The following is a 20,056-nucleotide window of genomic DNA, read 5'->3' as shown; positions in this document are numbered from 1 at the left end:
AGACACTGTATGATATCACTTATATGTGGAATCTACAAAACACAGCAAACTAGTGAATATAATAAAAAAGCAGACACAGATATAGAGAACACACCAGTGCTTACCAGTGGGGAGAGGAACTATAGGAGTAAAAAAAGACTTATTAATAATGGGATTATATGAAATCATGTGTGTGAAACTTTTGAAATTGCAAAGCACTATAGAGTTTAAAGAATCTTTCATTCAAAAAACTGAAAAAATAAAATAAAACTGACCACAGGCATATCTTATGACTCAGCAATTTCATTTCTAAATATATACCCAATAAAAAGGTGTACATATATATCCTAAAGGCTGTGCACATGAAAGTTTATGACAGCACTATTCAGAATAGCTCAAGCTGGAAGAACCCAAAGTGAATTGTGGTGTATTCCTTCAAAGGGCAACAATGAGAATGAACAAGCAGTTGCTACCCGTTCACAGATATAGAGAACAAACTACCGGTTACCAGTGGGAGGGGCGCAAGAGAGGGGTGGGGGAGGGGGAGGTACGAACTCTTGGGTGTAAGGTAGGCTCAAAGATGTATTGTACAATACGGGGAATATAACCAATGTTTTGTAATAACTGTAATGGAAAGTCACCTTTAAAAATTGTATAAAAATTTAAAAATGAAAGCGAATAAAGTGCCCCTCATTAGACTATCTAAATATTTAAGGAGATCTAAAAGTTACAATTTTACCTTGCTTTTCATTTCTTAAATATTAAGTGGCCAAGAAAATTCTCTTAAAAAAATGTCTCAGGTGTATTTTCCAATAAGAAAGACCACATGTGGCCACCTGAAGATTATATTATGCACATGGCAGGAATCACAATATTGTCGTCATCTGTCTTTTTGTTTTTAAAAAAACGTTTATTCATTTTACACATCCTTACAGAGCGCCTATTATATGCTAGGTGTTGTGGATTCACCTGTGAGCAAAACACACATCCTTAGCTTTGTGGAGCTACGCATTCTAGTATATTTCTTTCTGGAAACAAACAAAATATTGTCATTTGATTTTTGGTTAGCTAGCATTTATCTGGTGTTAAAATTAATTTACCCTTGGATTGAAGCGTTTCATTTGTACAGGCATGCCTCAGAGATACTGCATGTTTGATTTCAGACCACCACGATAAAGTGACTATCACAAGAAAGCGAATTCTTTGGTTTCCTAGTGCATGTAAAAGTTATGTTTACACTATAATGTAGTCTATTAAGTGTGCAATACCATTATGTCTTTAGAAAGTACATATCTTAATTTAAAATACTTTATCGCTAAAAAATGCTAACCATCACCTGAGCCTTCAGTGAGTCATAATCTTTTTGCTGGTGGGAGGTCTTGCTTCAGTGTTGATGACTACTGACTGATCGGGGTGGTGGCTTTTGAGGGTTGGGATGGGTGTGGCAATTTCTTAAAATAAGGCAACAATGAAGTTTTCCGCATCGATTGACTCTTCCTTTCATGAACGATTTCTCTACGGCATGCATTGCTGTTTGATAGCATTTTTTCCCACAGGAGAACTTTCAGAAATGGAGTCAATCCTCTCAAACCCTGTTGCTGCTTTATCAACTAAGTTTATGTCATATTCTAAATCCTTTGTTGTCATTTCAACAATCTTCACAGCATCTTCACTGGGAGTAAAGTCCAGCTCAAGAAACCAGTTTCTTTGCTTATCCATAAGAAGCAACTCCTCATCTGTGAAATTTTTTTCACAAGACTGTAGAAATTCAGTCACATCTTCAGGCCTCACTTCTCATTCTAGTTCTCTTGCTATTTCTACCACATCTGCAACTACTTCTTTACTTCTTCACTGGAGTCTTGAACCCCTCAAAGTCACCCATGAAGGTTGGAATCAACTTCTTTCAAACTCCTTTTAATTCATATTTTGACCTCTTCCTGTGAACCACAATTGTTCTTAATGGCGTCTAGAATGGAGAATCCTTTCCAGAAGGTTTTCAATTAACTTTGCCCAGATCCATCAGGAAAATCACTATCTATGGCAGTCACAGCCTTAGGAAGTGTATTTCTTAAGTAATAAGAATTGAAAGTAGAAATTATTCCTTGATCCATGGTCTGTAGAATGGATGTTTTGTTAGCACACATGAAAGCAACTTTAATCTCATTGTACATCTCCATCAGAACTCTTGAGTGAGCAGGTGCATTTTCAGGGAGTAGTAATATTTTGAAAGAAATCTTTTTATCTGAGTGGTAGGTCTCAATAGTGGGTGAGCTTAAAATATTCAGTAAACCATGTTGTAAACAAATGTACTGTCATGGCTTTCTTGTTCCATTTATAGAGCACAGTTAGAATAGATTGCCCATAATTCTTAAGGGCTCTAGGATTTTCAGAATGGTAAATAAACATAAGCTTCAACTTAAAGTCACCAGTTGCATTAGCTCCTAGCAAGAGAGTCAGTCTGTCCTTTGAAGCTTTGAAGCCAGGCGTTGACTTCTCTCTAGCTATGAACGTCCTTGGTGGCATCTTCTTCCAATAGAAAGATTTTTTTTCACCTACATTGAAACTCTGTTGTTTAGCATACCCACCTTCATTAATTATCTTAGCTAGATCTTCTGGATAACTTGCTGTAGCTTCTACAACAGCACTTTCTGCTTTACCTTGTACTTTAATGTTATGAAGATGGTTTCTTTCCTTAAACCAAATGAACCAACCTCTGCTAGCTTCAAACTTTTCTTCTACAGCTTTCTCACCTCCCTCAACCTTCAGAAAATTGAAAAGAGCTGGGGCCTTGCTCTGGATTAGGCTTTGGCTTAAGAGAATGTTGTGCTGGTTTGATCACTAAAACTGCCCATCAGGAATAAGGCTGTTTTGCTTTCTTAGCATTCTTGTGTTCACTGGAGTAGCACTTTTAATTACCTTCAAGAACTTTTCCTTTGCATCCACAACTTGGCTGTTTGTTACAAGATGCCTGGCTTTGGACTTCTGTTGGCTTTCACATGCCTTTCTCACTACGCTTAATCATTTCTCTCTTTTGTTATCAAGTGAGAGACATGAGGGTCCTTTCACTTGAATGCTTAGAGGTCATTGTAGGATTACTAATTGGCTTAATTTCAGTATTGTTGTGTCTTCAGGGAATAGGGAAGCCCAAGGGGATGGAGAGAGATGGGGGAATGGCTGGTTGGAGGAACAGTCAGAACACACACAACATTTATTTATTAAGTTTGCCATCTTATATGGCTGCAGTTTGTGGCACCCCCAGACATTTATAATAGTGACATCAAAGATCACTGATCACAGATCACCACAGCAAACATAGTAATCATGAAAAAGTGTAAAATATTGGGAGCATTACAAAAATGTGACACAGAGACAAGAAGTGAGTAAATGCTTTTGGAAAAATGGTACTGGTAGACTTACTTGCTGGACACAAGATTGCCACAAAACCTCAATTTGTAAAAAACGCAGTATCAGCGAAGCACAGTAAAACGAGGCACGCCTGTAATTAAATGTAAGTGATATTTTTGCTATTTTCAGTCAAGCTAGAGTGGCTTTAAGTTACAGCAATAATCTGCATTTAAACAGAAATCATTCCAACCAGCATCAATGGCATAGCATGAAGATAACATTTTTAGAAAGTGTATTGTTCTGAATATATAATGTACTATATAATCAAATGTAAAAGTGTCTTAGATGTGTATATTTTTTAAGGTGGTCATTGGGGCTGTTTCCTATATTTTGATATTATAAGCATGGCTATAATAAATAACACTTATGCAAGTACACCTGCTGGATAAATTCTAAGGAGAGAAATTTGGGATTCTAAGAGTGAATAGATACATGCCTATACACGGAATAATTAGAATATTTTCTACCTGGCAGCATCTAGTTCAGTGTTTCTAGAAATAAGTATCCATATGCAATTATTATAAGAGGATTTGTGGCATTAACAGTGTTGAGGTTTTTGAATAAGAAAAATTAGCAATTTTGAGCCATTCCAATATCTTTTTAAAGATTTAATTTCTAAAAGACATTTTGCAAGATACTGAAGGTCACTCGATGTAGTAATGAGACTGATTCCCAAGTCCTACACTGAGTCATGCTTCATACTGATATTAATATTCAAGGTCTATGTTTCACAGAAGAGGAGTGTACAACGTCAGGACACACTGGGAATCCTCCCATCTCCCCTGGACACTTTTCTTTCCTCGTATTGCTAGTGCTGTACCTTTCAACAGTTAAGAACATTGAGATCAGAAAAGCATTCCTTCCTTAAATTTCATTCTTAAGTTGCAAAGTCAGAACTAGAATTAGGTTCACAAATAATTTTACTGATAAAAGCAAAACTTAATGCTTGAAAAAGAAAATGTCAGTGGAAAGGCAGAAATAAAGAAAATAGAGGAGGCCTCTCCTCTCTGGATATGTCTAGATAGGGTCATGCCTTTTTCCTCAGAAAGTATTCCTGAATTTGTTCAGATGTTCAAAAATGAACCCAGAGTTTTGCATCATAAAACATGGTGAAATTTTAGGTTACTTTTAATATAATGGTGTGGGTCTCTAACAGGTGCACACCTTAACAGATGCTTTACTTTATTGAAAAGCCAGCGGTTACCAGTGGGGAGAAGGATAGGGTCAGGGGCAAGACAGCGGTAGGGGATTAAGATGTGCAAACTACTGTGTATAAAATAAATGAGTTGTATGGATATGTTATACAGCACAGGGAATATGCCCAACATTTTATAATAGCTATAAGTGGGGTATAATCTTTAAAAATTGTGAATAACCATGCTGTATACCTGAAACATATAATATTGTAAATCAACTGTACCTCAATCCATCCATTCATCCATCAATGTGAGGGGTACCCCAGATAACTCAATGAGAAAAATATCTTGGCAAACTGATTTGGTGTGTCCCAGTGATACAGTATTCCTGCCCCCAAATAAAGATTTTGTTTTTGGTATTCAGCTGATTTTTAGGACACACAGTTATTAATTCCTAAGTAACAAAGAGACGCTACTAACTCTGAACAGTAAATTATCTAATATCATCTCGATTCTTCTCCCTCCTGAGACTTGACCTTCTGTATCTGTTCCATTTTTGTGCATTCTGAATGTTTTAAAAGTAAAACACATTGTGTGTGTGTGTGTGTGTGTTTATGTGTGTGAAATAAACCTGTCTAATGCAGAATACCTCTTTTCAATACCATGAATATTCTCGCAGTAGTTAGAAGCTGAGACAAGAAGCTAAAATAAAATACGAGCCATGTACCTTCTCACATGGTAACCCCAGTAGTGAGCTGTTGAGAGCTGATGGGCATTTCTGACATTTTAAACCTGTGGTCACCATGTCGCTGCCTCCCTACCTGTGGGAGGAGAGAAAAAAGTCAGGGAGAGCCTCCCAGTCCTTTGAAAGGTAAAAAGCAGGAGTGGTGTACATTTGTTCAGACTCTACTTGTCCAGATCATGGTGACATGGCTGTGTTAAGCTGCAAAGAAGTCTGAGAAATGCAGTCTTGGGCTGGGTAAGCACATGTCTGGCTGAAACTCAGAAGTTCTATCAGGAAAAGGGAGGGTGAATATTGGTGCACAACGAGTAGTCAGTTACCTTCCTTCCCAAGATTCAAGTGCTTGTTGCCATTGAATATTTTGAGTTGACAACGGCTTCAAAGAATCAAAGATTAAATGGGGTGAGTGAGGGTGGCAGTATTTCTTTTGGGGGATGAGAAATACATTCATTTTTAATGCTTTGATTTTAAATTGGAAATGACATGATACACTAAAGCAGCTGTTCTCAGCATCTTCTCCAGGGACTTTTGGAGGTTCCAGAGACCATTATCAGGGGTTCTTCAAGATCAAAGCTATATTCATGCTAATTCTAAGACATCATTTGCTCTTTTTCATTCTCTTTCTCTCACTAATATGCAGTGGAGATTTCCAAAGGCTATGTGATATGTGTGAAATCTTTGTTCTGAAGGATAATGGAATGCGTGCTTGTCTATTTACCTGTTTAAACACTACTCAGTTGTAATTTCTAATACATAATAAAATGCTTTCTGGGGTCCCTGATAATTTTTAAGAGTAAAAGGAGCTCCTGTGACCAAAACGCTCGAAAATTGCTGTTCTAAAGTATAATGCATTTTATCTTTAGGCTTTAAAATCCAACCTCGTTCTTTAACAGGTCATTTGATTAAACAAATGAAATGTCATGATAGTATTTTTTATCTCAGAGTGGATGATGTGTCCATGCTGCTAGGAAAACATTTTTTGTTATTTTTATTTCTATAGGATGTCACTTTTCAGCTGTACTTTTTTTCTTAGTGTTTTTAGGGGCACTCAAAATCAAATTATGAATAGAAAATGACAATTGCTTTTCAAGTTTTCTCCTCTTAAGGAAAAAAAAAATCTCCTTTTATCAGAAAGGCTAAAGATTTACAGAGAAGTTTAAGATATTAATGTTCACTGACTCTACCTGGTACGTGTTAAGGGGAAAAAAAAACAACAAACTTTGATATCGTATAATGACAGTTAACTTCTGAATTTTCAAGATTTGCTCAGTCTGTCAAAAAGAAGCCATTCAACTAGACATAAAGAGGTAGTCTTTTCATTTTGACCTTGCATTTCAGAGCATCAGCGGTGTTTTAAATGCTGAAATTACATTGCTAAGTGCTATCTGAGATGTTTGAGAATTGTTCGCCCTCTTAGAAACTGCATAATAAAGGAAATTTTGACTCTGGCTTTGATAGTCCTAGCATTTCTGTATCTTAATATTTTTGCTTTCCTTCAGTAATTTCTCCTAAAGAGAATTATGAAACCATTGATTAAGAGGCACAGATGCATCCCTTACTAAGACTTTAGAGAGAACGCTTACAAATTATTTTTTATTTCTCTAAATGAGGAAAAGAAATTAGGGCAGGCCCTGGGTGATCAGTGAAGGCTAAGTATCAACCAATGCTGTTCATTTTAAAATGAAGATGTGGGTAACAGTATATCATTTGCTCTAGGGAAAAACCTCTCTCTGTCTTGCCGTTGTACCAGATTCTTAGACAGAGCAGGAACAATATAGAATGAATATTTCTGTCTTTGGTTTTCCTTATTTCTTCCCCTGTTTCATCTAATTACAGTAATTGCCCAGCTGTAGAAACAAGAACATTTCGAATTTTCCAGGATCTTACCACAATAAAAGATGAGTTTTATAATTTATGTATTGCACTGAATTTTCTGTACTACGCTGTTGACAGCTTCTTTTCTTTCACTTACCAGCACTGAGTATTGGGGATTCTGTGAAGTAGACATATGTTAGCTGTGTACATGTTATGGTGAAATTTGGGGGGTTTGGATACATGAGGTTATTTCATTTGATTTTCAGAATATAATCTGTAGGTGACAGAGGGCACTGGAAACAGATTCCGACGCATGGGCTGTGGACCTGGTTGCTGGCCTGGATCCCTAAGAGGGAGCTAAAAGTACTTGGATGAGTGACCGAACCTGCTTGCGCCTCACTTTCTCATCTTTGACTTACTAGATGTACAGATTTGGGCAAATTGCTCATCTTCTGTGTGTCTCAGTGTTGTCATCTGTAAAATGGGGATATCATGATTCTTACCTCACAGGACTATTGGAAGGATCATGAGAGTTAATGTACATAAATGTATGCATAGAACAACGCCTGGCACGTAAGCACTGTGACCAGGTTATGCACTCTTATAATCACCTATATAGAGAGTGAGAAGATTATTTGGATAAGATCTGAGACTTCTTCCAGCTCTGATATTTATTTAATTTAAAGACTAAAAAGACAAACTTGTAGTGCCATATTTTTATGGAAGATGACTTCCACTGCGCTGTTGGCTTGAAAACATTTGCCATAGCTGATATTATTGTTCATTTCCCAGAGCCCACCCAGACATCCCAGACCCGCCCGGTGCTCAGGGCCGCCTTCCCCTGCTGCCAGCCCACACGAAGCTCCTTTCCTCTTAGGGACCCAGGCCTACTATGAAGGACCTGCTTTTCTCTGATTGCAGTCTCACGTTTATGGGAAGATTTACACACAAAAGCCCACCCAAATCCTCCTTCCTTCCTGGTCCCCTTTTGTTGCTTCCAGCCAGGGTTTCCCTCAGGCTGAAAAGGCTTCCCAGAGGTGCGTCAGCCCAGGGTGGGCACTGCCCCAGACTTAGGTGTCCAGACAGAAGGTTTGGGAGCACACAGCACATTTTCATATATAAAACTGGTTCACAGTAACAGTCAAAGGCTGTCTTCAGAACCTTATTTACTGCTTAGCTCTCTCCAGAGCCTATAGCCCACCATGCTGCAATGCAATATATCCCTCCTTAAAGGTACTTCTAGCTCCACTCCCCTACTGGGATTTTAGGATCCCATCCTCTAGGCAAAGAGGTAAGAAAAAAAAAAAATGGCAAGTGTTCCTAACAGCCTCAGAAAATTTTAATTCAGAAGTTGAGTGTCCACTCTCAGCCTAGGCATTCTTTTGCTCTTCTTTTGCATTATGTTATAGAGCCATGTGCCTCTTCTTTGCAAGGAATCTGTGAATTCCAGAAAAGGATCTTTGCTTCAGTCTTGCATAACACAAAGCTAATTAAAAAAAAATTGTTTTAAACCAATACAAACTGCCCTCAAGGGAAAATTTAATTTTCCATCTTGCTAGCAGCTTTTTTTTTTTAAAAAAAAAGGATAGCTATTGAGATTTTGTGTGTGTGTGTGTGTGTGTGTTTATTTAGATTTGCTTAACACATTTCATTAGAAATGTTGCCCATAGTGATTGGCTTTTGCCCATAGAAGCCTACCCTCCAATTATGATTCGTGAAAGTTTTTTTTTTTTTTTTTTTTAATTTTATAGCCAGTAGCCCTCTCTGTGTCTTTCAGGGGAACTGAGCAGGGAAGGGGTATGGTGTAGTGGAGAGAGCATAAGATCATTCATATACCTTGGGAAGGCATTAAGATGATACAATTCCCTTAAAAAATAAAGACCCTTAAAACACTAACTTCTGCCAAATATTCTCTCCTCTTTGTTACTTTTTACTTTGAGACAGTTTGAAATTCAAAAAAGATTGCAAAAATAGTACAGAGCTCCTTTATACCCTTCTCCCTGATTCCCCTAAAATGTGTTAACATTTTATCACATTTCCTTTTTCCCTGAACTTTTTGAGAATAAATTGTAGACATAATGCCCATTATCTTTTTATTTTGCCCTATTTCATGAAGAACATTTTCAAACATACAGAAAAACTGAAAGAATTTTTCATTGAAAACCTCTAAACCCACTGACTAAATTCTTCCATTAACGTTTTGCTTGTACGTGTTCCATTACAAATCTCTTATCCATTTATGTATCCATCCATCCATCCATCCACCCATTGAATGTTGAGCAGCTTTATTGTTGTGTAAATTACAAACCATAAAATCTATCCATCAAATAATTTTAATTCATGGTCAAAGCATGGAAAATCATGGTATGGTCTGGAAAATTCTAACAAAGCAGCCCATTTCTGCATATTAGTTACTCTCATTTCTTAAGAAGGCTGCTTTCAGGGAGGGAGCCAAGTCTATAACCCAGGACTCACTTCTCTCTGATTGGAGTCTCAGAAAATCACATCACCTTTTCTGAATGTTAGTTTTTGGAAATATGGAATGAGGCCATTTGACCCTTTGAGGAATAAGTTTCTTGTGGCTCTAAGATGCTGAAATTCTAAACTATATGATATAGGATCCCTGTTCATCATTCCTCTGCACAGAGCACTACATTACACCTTTTGTTTGCTTTCCTCAGAATTAATCCTGATGACATCATGTGGAGCGGGTTAGCCTGAACATTTAAGGGGATAAAACACTTATGCCTTAAGGACTTTTTGAGAGCGAATCATTTATCCATCTCATTTGCAGAATTCTTCTGTGAAATGGAATCTTGCTGTTACTAATGCAGAAGCCTGCTGGTAAATGCTCAGACTGTACATATTAGCCAGCTGGTGGCTGAATTCTGACTATTGAGCTGCCTAGAATTGGAATAATTAATTTTCCTGCAGAAAGTGCATTGTGTTGTAGCTTTTTGGATTTGTGGCTATAATCTGTAATCACCAGGGAATTTATTTAGATTTGCAATTATACTAGAGTTAGTAATTTATAGTAAAGAGATGGGAGTTTGCTAAACAGGAGGCGTAGAGCTGTGAGTTTTTCATTAATAGTTTTGTGAGCCTTGTATAATAGTACCCAAGCTGTTAGCAAAGAACTGTTAGCTAAATAGTGGGTTCATGTTCATCTTATCTAATGAAAGCAGAACTTAACGTGTTTACCTCGGGAGTTTTCCCATTTATGTAAAATATGACTTTCTTTTGCATGAAAAGGGAGTGTTACTACAAAAGCTTATATTTCAAAGAAGTGTGATTATGAATAATAACTTCCTAGATATATAGTGTTGTGTTTTAAACATATATTCCCATAATATTATTCTTCTTATTTGCCTGAAGGGTAACATTCTATTCTCTCTTAAATACTGTATCTTAAATGAAAGAGTATATGAATTGACTGTTTTTTTTAAATTATGCATTTGTTTTGGATAAAAATAGGTTTTTTAAAAAAGAATATTCTTACTAATATCAATTATTTTAAAGAGATATCCATACATGAATATGGATCGCTCACATATAAGATGTGAAATCAGACGTGACTAATAGAAAATTATAAAAGTTACCAAAAAGCTTTTCTCTTTAATTCAGTGTAGCTTTCTTTAAACTTTGCAACACTGTAACACATTTGTGGTTATAATTCTTCAGACTTGTATGACTTATGTTATTGAATTTTTCATGAAACTCTGTTGCTTACATGATGAAGGATGACTGTTTTATGAAAGATAGATACCTTATTTCATGCAAATATTATAGGATAAATTATTATATTTGATAACAACTGTGGTCCGATGAAGTCAAATTCCTGGGTTAATATGAGGTTCACACTGCTCATCTGATAAGAAGCTGATACGTTTTAGAATACAGCTTTCTTTTGATTTTAGAAAATTAATTCAGTGCCTATACGATATGTAGTAGAATGTCCCCGATAGAATTGAGTTAGCATTTTAATATTTTTGCAGTAAAACAAAGGGATATTCCCTCTTTGTGTGATCCATAGACTGTGGGTATAGACTATCAGTTTGGAAATTAGTTATCAGTTAACATAGTTTGGATTAATGAATGTGTTTTGGTTTTCAAAGTTTCTGAATTTTAGAATTGCAGAAAAGAATTAAGGACTTACATTGAAATAACTGATGATTTCATGGTATATTTTTGGGTGAGTTCTGTAGAGCCTCTTCAAAGAAGCTATTTAAACTAAGTATTATATTCTATGAACATCAAAAGTTAAATGTAAAGAAATAGTGTATTTTTTAAAGGCTTTATCTTTGTATGTTTCTGATGGAAGTATGAACTACTTTCAAATCGACAGAGTTAGAGTAAGCATGTCGCACAGCTTTGTTCATTAATATATTGGAGTTATTTCCTTAATTTTTCTCTTTCTAAAATCCAGTTCAATTCAAACTATCTGAAAGTTTCTGCAGTTTTTTTTATAACCTCTAGTTGTTCATAAGCTGAAAAATAGCAGTATAGTAGATCAATGTCATTTTTATTTAAAATAAATGTTTGCTTCCTTTTTTCCTGTGGAGGGTTTTACCTGAGATTACTTTGAAATAAGTGTCTATTAAACTAAAAAAATAAACACAGATAGATATATAACAGCTTTGGGACCAGAAATCCATATTTAGTAACTATAAAAAGGAAAAATCCGGCAATCTTTAGTAAGTAGAACCGTTGGTTATTTGAAAGCGCATCTCTCCAAGAGTTGTGATAAGCTAGAAACATAAAAATAGCTACTACAAGATTTTTATTGAAGAATAATTAAAGTTTAAATACTAAGGTAAAATAGAGTTTTTCAGATATGTTGATTTGAATATAACAAAGGCAAATAAACAGTATTAAAAAGATCATTCTATCTATTTAATTTAGATGAGTGTAAGAGTGCAGCCGTAGGTTGTGTTCTTCACCTTTTCAGGAAAAGAAAGAAAGGAATCCTTGAAAGAAGGGACATAAACGCCTGTTAAGTTGTCTTTGAACACAATTGAAGGACTGTATTTACATATATCATAATTCAAATCAGATAGGTTTAAATAGATTTTAGTTTCTATCTGTGTGAATGAAGATGTGAATTTGACTATTTTTAATTGATGCATGTGTCCCATATATCATGATTGTATTATTTATCAATTTATTAAAAATGAAATCAATCTCAAATACGGTAAAAAATGCATACAGAATACTTAGTAAGTGTTTGTGGATGGATATATGAATAAGTACAGCTAAGTGACAATCTGTGTAACTCCGGAATCATGAAATCACTATATAATCTTATTTTTCTCTTATTCCATGCAAAACTAACAATGAAAGCTTTACTTATTTTTTGCCTGTAAATTATTTACACTACAATTGACAGAGGAGATAAACAATTATTAAAATTGAAAGTTTTAGAGTTCTTTCTAGATAATAGCCTAGATTTATTATAATAGGTGTACTTATGCATTGAACACTTTGTAATAATTGTATGTAGATACTTATTTCTAGAAACACCGAACTAGAAGCTGCCAGTTAGAAAATATTCTAATCATTCTGTGTGTAGATATGTACATACTCAAATACTCTTAGAACCCCAAATTTCACTCCTTAGAATTTATCCTGCAGGTGTACTTGCATTGTGTTATTTATTATAGCCATGCTTATAATATCAAAATATATGAAATAGCACCAATGACCATCTTTTGGGAATGATTAAATTAATTATGGTATATTCATACAATGGAATTCTATATAGCAGTAAAAACACATAAAAAAATTCCTCTGTACTGAAATGTTAAATGGAAAAAGCTACATGCAGAAAAATATGTTTATTATGATATCATTCATGTAAAGAGGTAAAGTGGAAAATATATACGTGTGTGTGTGTATGTAAACACATCTCTGTTGGCTTTTATACGAACAGAATTGCTCTGGGAGAGAAAATAAGAAATTACAATCTTTACCTGTTACAAAGGATGGGAACTGAGCATAAACATAGAAGGAACACTTTTCACTATATGCCATTTTATACTTTTTGGTGCATACCATGTGATTGGATTATTAATATTTATTTTTACAATGAACATTTTTTAAAACTATTGTGTCTGAATTTTCTCACTCATTCATTCCATATATGAATCATTTGGAGCCTGTCTACACTGTGTCTACTGTAGTTGCGGCTGTAAAATAAGACCTTTTGAAGGAGAATAAGTCATGCTCTCATGGGCTAAAAACAGGGAAAGATCAGCATTACTTTTTAGTTTTTTAATCAAACAAAATGTGGTGAACTAATGATATTCTATAATTTTGGCATTATAACTGTGGGTAGTTTGCTAGGAGTCTGTTTAAATTTAGAATCTGTGTAAGAGAAAAATAGAGAGCCTTTATTGATTTAATGATAGATATTAACATTGATGGTGAAATTTATATTTCTATGTGAATATTAAAGGATTGCATTAGGATGGATAAGCTACAAATAAACCAAACAGAAAAATTAAAAATATTAAAATATTATATGAGTTAGAGAAATTATTTTTAAAGTGTTTTTGTGACCAATTCTGTATGGTGACTTGATCAAGTACTTGAAATATGTATGTTAGTTTTATCACTTGTTGCGTCTGTTTTTAGATCTATATTGGAGGATATCATTGCATAAACATATTATGATTAAAAACATCTTTGTAACTGAAACCCAGCTTTTATGAGCATATTCAACGTACAGAATAACTTGTCTTTCAAAGTTTTCATAATTCCTTTCATCTATTAACCAAGGCAACTACCACAAAAACATTTACATATGTCTCTCTTGCAAATAAAACTAATGTCGGAGCATCTAATGGAGAATTTATATAATCTGACAAGCAAGACTTCAAGAAGCCTACACAAGATGTAACAATTTGAATACTCAAAGGGACAGTCTCCATTTCCTTTAAACCCCTTGTGGTAGACCCCTGGGGCTATTTAACACTAATCATTTTAAATAAACAGAAGTATAATTTCTTTTCTAATCACAGAATAACCTTTTGGAAGCAATTCTGCCCAATGCTGTTGCAAACCCAGGCTGATATCTGATATAGTATCTTCTCTCTGAATTTCAGCAAAGCATAGGATAGAAGGGAATTTGTATTGGATACATGCTTCCAGGACTTATATGTCTTAGTTTTTGGGTTTTTTTTTCTGCCAATGTATAAAAGAATGTATAGTCATTTTCCTGTGTCTCATTCCATAAAATCTAATTTCTGCTAGTTGTACATATACAGGTGATGAGCAACCTAAATGAGACTATCAAACTGGAGACATAATGTCCTATCTAGCCATCATTTTGTTCTCCAGTATCACATAATTTTAAAATGTGTGATTGATTGGTATATTACAGAGATGTTAAGTGATTTCATATATCTATGTTGTCATTATACAGCAGGATTATCATGTGTTCCAACAAAATGAATACTCAAATAGCTGGCATTACAATTCTTCCTCAGTTGAAAAAATATATGCATATATGTCTGATAGAATTAAAGACTTATTGTATCTGTTTACTAACAGGCACATTTACTATATGGCATAATCTTTTGGGATCATCAAAAATATAGGCATACCATCCATTATTTTATATTAGTCATCCTATAACCTAAGGCAGATGAGGACTACTTACATCAAGTACATGTTGCACGTTCAGCTGTCTAAAAAGGTCTTATGTTTGCCCAGTTGTCCTTGACTCCTCAGAGCAGGCAAGGTCTAGGAGTGGGATCAGATGCCTGAGGTCTAGATACCATGCTCCTCACTAAGAGGAGCAGTGGAAGAGACCATGCAAGTGGTACCAGAGTCCAACAGATCCAGACAGTGTTTGTGTGCTGGCAAAACCCAGGAGGGCCAGAGGCAGGTATGCATGTGGCACAGGGAACGAAGAAGGGAGAAGGACCAGGGAGATTAAAGCAAGTGCTATCAGGAGCTTTGGCCAGGCAGGGGGAATGGAATAAGTTAGGGAGGATATTGAGTGATTGCCTGGTAACAGCTGATGTTTGGGTTGGCAAGGGTATAACGCAAGAGATGTACATTCCTGACTATTTAAGGGCAAGGGCAGAGCAGACAGTCTTTGCCAATGTAATGCTGATTTTTAGGCCCTGAGGGCACATATTATTCAGGGTTCTCTAGGGAAACAGAATCAACAGGATAACACAGAGAGAGAGAGAGAGAGATATTTATTATAAGGAATTGGCTCATGTAATTATCAAGGCTGAGAAGTCTCAAGATCTGCAGTCACCACACTGGAGACCGAGTAAGCCAATGGTGTAGATCCAGTTTGAGTCCAAAGGCCTGAGAACCAGGACAGCTGATGCTATAAGTTCTAGTCTGAAAGCCAGCACGCTTGTGACCCAGGAAGAGTGGATGTTTCAGTTTGGGTTTGAAGGCAGGAGAATCCTGATGTTCCAGCTCCCCAGTCAGGCAGGAGAAATTCCCTCTTCCTTGTGGGAGGGTCAGCCTTTTTCTTCCAATCAGGCCGTCAATTGATTGAAATGGGTGCACCCACATTAGGGAGGGCAATCTGCTTTCCTTAGTTTACCAGTCTGAATGTTAATCTCATCAGAATCACCATCACAGACACACCCAGAATAATGTTTGACCAAATATCTGGGCACCCCATTGCCCAGTCAAGTTGACACATAAAACTAACCATGGCAGGGTATCCTCATGGGGAGATCAAAGCAGGAATGAATGCCACAGACTGAATCTCCTGAGGGTACTACCTTTGCATATGGATAGTGTGAAGTTGCAAAAATCAGTACTACAAAAGTCATTGCACCTCTTTGGTTTTACTCCTCTTTTATTATATGAGACACTGAAAGAATTCAAGAAGCTGAGGATGCTGTCTGATGAGAATCTGGGCCTCCTGCCATCTTCCTTTGAGAAGATACACATTCATGAATCATAGTGCAGTTATTATGTTTACACATGGAGTCATGGGTCTTTCTATATATTCCATGATATCTGTGTTGTGAATATTCAGTACGTGTCCTATCCTCACATTATCTCTGCCTTCAAAATCTGTCCTTTGCTTTGTTATCATTCCCTTCCTTAAGCTCCCCTAATGAGAGATGGGATTCACTTATGTGAGTAAGCACCACTTTAAATTTCAAGTGCATGGCTTCACCTTCTGTCTCCATTAGCCTTTCCAATTAATGAGCACTTTCACATACATTGTCTCATTTGATTACATAGTGAGATACTGGTTGAACCGTATGAAACTGATGATATTTGACCATTGAAGATTTACGAAATCAATAATTTCATATGGTTGGATATAGCATTATTAAACATATTTTGAGACATAAGAAGGTGAGTCTCAGGGCAAATGTGTGGTTTTTTTGTTTTTTGTTTTTTTAAGAATGATAGGGCCTTTTAAGTAGCAGAGCTAAACTATGGCTTATTCCTGCAACATTTTATAACTTTCCCACATTGCCTCCATCAGACTTGTAGCCAACAAATCATTCATGCCTTGTCCAATACAAGTAAATGCTAATTAAAATATGGTGAAATTAATCTGGAATTTTAATAGCTCGAAAGCTGTAGATGTCAATTGCTTTCTAACATTTGCTTCTAGCAGAGTTCCCAGTTCTTTTTCCTCACTAATTAAGATTAAATATTGGAAGACTTCCCTGGTGGTACAGTGGTTAAGAATCTACCTGCCAATGCAGGGGACACGGGTTAGATCCCTGGTCCGGGAAGGTCCCACATGCCGCGGAGCAACTAAGCCCATGTGCCACAACTACTAAGCCTGTGCTCTAGAGCCCGTGAGCCACAACTACTGAAGCCAATGTACCTAGAGCCTATGCTCCACAACAAGAGAAGCCAACACAATGAGAAACCTGCACACCGCAACAAAAAGTAGCCCCCACTTGCCACAACTAGAGAAAGCTCGCACGCAGCAACAAAGACCCAGTGCAGTAAAAAAATAACAATAATAATAAAAAATAAAATAAAAAAGATTAAATATTGGAAACTCTAAAATCACCATAATTTGTGGGGTCAGCCTTGTGTTTCAGATACCTGGATTTGCAACAGTTCTATTTTTCATACCCCTACTCATAACTTTTTTAAAATTTAGAAAGCTTTCAAAATCTTTGCTAACAAAGAATTATCAGTACAACATAGAAGGTAGCAACTGTGATTTCCTTGTGATTATATTTATAATTATTCACTTCAAGTTATTCACTAAACCTCTAAGATAACTTCTAGCAATCTTTGCTGAATACGAATGCATTTTGGAAAAATGAGCCCCTGAGTTATTTACAGAAATACATATTTTATTGATTTTTTTAAAGTTTCATTTGGAGATATCACTTAGATTGCTCCCAAAATATTGGTAAAAATAAAGACATCAAAATTTTTATCAAGCGCCCCAAAATAATATTGCTGAGATTTTTTGGCAGATCAAGTCCAAGTGTTTGCTCATAGAGATGTGTTTTCTTATAAATAAAGCTGACCAAGGAAGCATGAAATTGAGAGCATTTTGAGGGCCTGTTGGAATTGAAGTAACTACACTTTGCTTACTCTTGAAAATCCTGCTTTTTTAATTTGTCTATAAAATGGAGGAAAGGAATGAGTTCAAGAAGCAGCTATTACATGGTCCTGCCTGAGTTCTTTGAAAGTTATAGAGGCAGCTTGAGCTTGTAGAGCATAAGGTCAAATATGGCCTGGGGGGTGGGTAGGAAGCAGGGGGCTGAGAAGCAGGCCAGCCCTGGGCAGTGGAGTTAAAGAATGTCTTCATAAGGTTCTGTTGTTGTCCTTAACCTTTGATTAGTAAAAAAGAAAATGCTAAAATGAGTGGTGGCTTAATTTACAATATCAACACATTTAGCACCCTTTTTTATAATCACTTCAATCCATTTAAAAAATAACCATAAGAATGTCAACAGAAGAAGAGGAAATGGAAGAAGGAATCAAGAGAAAAATAACACTTCACAAATGACTCTGTAGCAAATTCATTTACAGGGTAGCTCATTCCATTTTCACTCAAATGTATCAAAAAAAATTTTCTAAAACATCTGTCAGCAAGACATCACCTTAAAACTACCTTTATAAGAGTGAGCTTCCTAGAACAGATTATTTGAAAGAATCACAATAAGCTATGTTTTGGTAAATTTCTTATTCTTTCTTATTCTTAAAATAGTGGAGCAGCCATCTTTCACCTCATATGCAATTAAACATAGTAACTTAAAGTAAATAACCAAGTATTGCATTAAATAAGTACTGTCATTTATCTGATATTGGACTAGATAGAAAGAAGAAATAGAATGCAGATGCTACTAGCACCGTGGCTCATGGGAGCTCCTGGTACCTGAGAGTCCATTCTAGCAGAGGAACTTGACAAGACGCTAGGCAATGAATGCTAAGTGGCATGTTGCTAACATTTTTATAATTGAGGCTTCAGAGCAAAGTAAATTCAGCACGGAGCAAAGCATTTGTTGACGTGTTTGTGGAAAGGAGATGGGGATGATCTTGGGCTGCTTGTGGCTTACATCCTGTGAGACTACAGGACATGGTTTTAAACAGGATTCGTCTGTGTTAAACTCTTTTAAGGGGAAAATGACCTATTTGAAACGTCTCCAGAAAGAAGGTACAGAGGATTAACGAAGTGTGGTTGTAAAAGGAGGCTCCATCTGGGGAGAAAGGTCTGAGTGAGTGAGTGTGAGGGAGTTAAAAAAGTGCCGCCAGTGGGCTTGATTGACCCTCCTTTGTCTCTTTCTCCATTTAAAAAGTATTACTTCTACATCCACATATCTGACAGCACAGGGAAGCCTAGTGTCAAACTAATCTGGTCTTCACTAGGAGGAAAGACTAGGGAAAAATAAGGAACTTTCAACAAGTAAAACCTGGGCAGGAAGTGTACTTTGGCTGCTTAGTCCATGTGTTGGAATCAGTGGGTCCTCAATCCATTGGGTAATATGTTCTCTACTGCGAGTTCTAGCAGCAGGAAAACATTCCATTCCCATCACTTCTCTCCTGCTTCTTCCTCACAACCCTTATTGAACATCTCACATAAAATCGTCTCACATTATCACTCATGCGTTAACCATCTTTATCGGTCTCATTCGACTGCAGGTAAATTTAGAGATTAGTTTATTCAGCTGTTATTTGTCAAATACCTACCATGTGTAGCTGGGCACCCAGATGTCAGGATATTCCAACTGGTGATTTAGCTGAGATAGGTGAATGTATACACATACGCATATATACCTGGCTTCTTGTCCTGTTGAGAGAGAAAGCTCTTCTGTCAATTAAATGCTGTCAAAAAAGCTTTGTAATGGAGGAAAGTTACCAAAGTAAATTTTTAAAATTTTGTCCAGATTTCAGCTTTTTGTCTTCTCCTTTGTTCCTACACAACACCTAAGGTACTATTTCCCTGATTTTTCCTTTGGAGTGACTTATTAATAAGGACCTTGCTCCATTTTGCTTTTTATCCCGAGATTGTAAGATTTGGAGAAATTAACAGCTCCTGCATGCGTCACCCACAGTAGACATTCTGTAGAATAAAATGTGTCCTCATTTTTAAGAAATATAATTGGGAAGGAAAAGGTACGTTGTCAGACCTTGTTCTGTCTATAGAAATCAATTCAAATCATGATCATACTGCCAATCTATTTGAGAATAAAATATTCAAAACTATAACATCAAGCTTCTTAGGCCAAACTAGACTCTTATTTGTCAGAAAAAAAACTTCCCAATGGCTCTGGAGAACAGTTTTAAATTTTCTCAACCAATACAAATACTGTTTTTGATATGAATTGAGCAAACATCATTTTCAGGGACCCACTACTGAACTTTCCTAAAATATTAAAATAAAGATGACTGAATTACAATCTGATTATCCCTCATTGCCATTTCCATTGGGAAGATAATTAGTTTGGCATTAGCCTTGAATGTGAAAAGACCCTAGGAAAGTCCAATTTCTGTGAGTGCTGTTATTTTCCAG

At 36.1% G+C, this 20,056-nt stretch overlaps 1 protein-coding gene across 1 annotated transcript in view; it reads left to right on the top strand.

Moving 5' to 3' along the window:
* The window catches only part of GPC6 (glypican 6), a 1,066,366-nt gene that overhangs the window by 305,610 nt on the left and 740,700 nt on the right, over positions 1-20,056 (top strand). The gene's annotated exons all lie outside the window — the stretch shown is intronic.

The sequence above is a fragment of the Hippopotamus amphibius genome, chromosome 14 (genome assembly GCF_030028045.1).
Source record: "Hippopotamus amphibius kiboko isolate mHipAmp2 chromosome 14, mHipAmp2.hap2, whole genome shotgun sequence".
Taxonomy (NCBI): domain Eukaryota; kingdom Metazoa; phylum Chordata; class Mammalia; order Artiodactyla; family Hippopotamidae; genus Hippopotamus; species Hippopotamus amphibius.
Note: the sequence above shows the minus strand (reverse complement) of the source record. Positions and strands in the feature narration are given on the sequence as shown.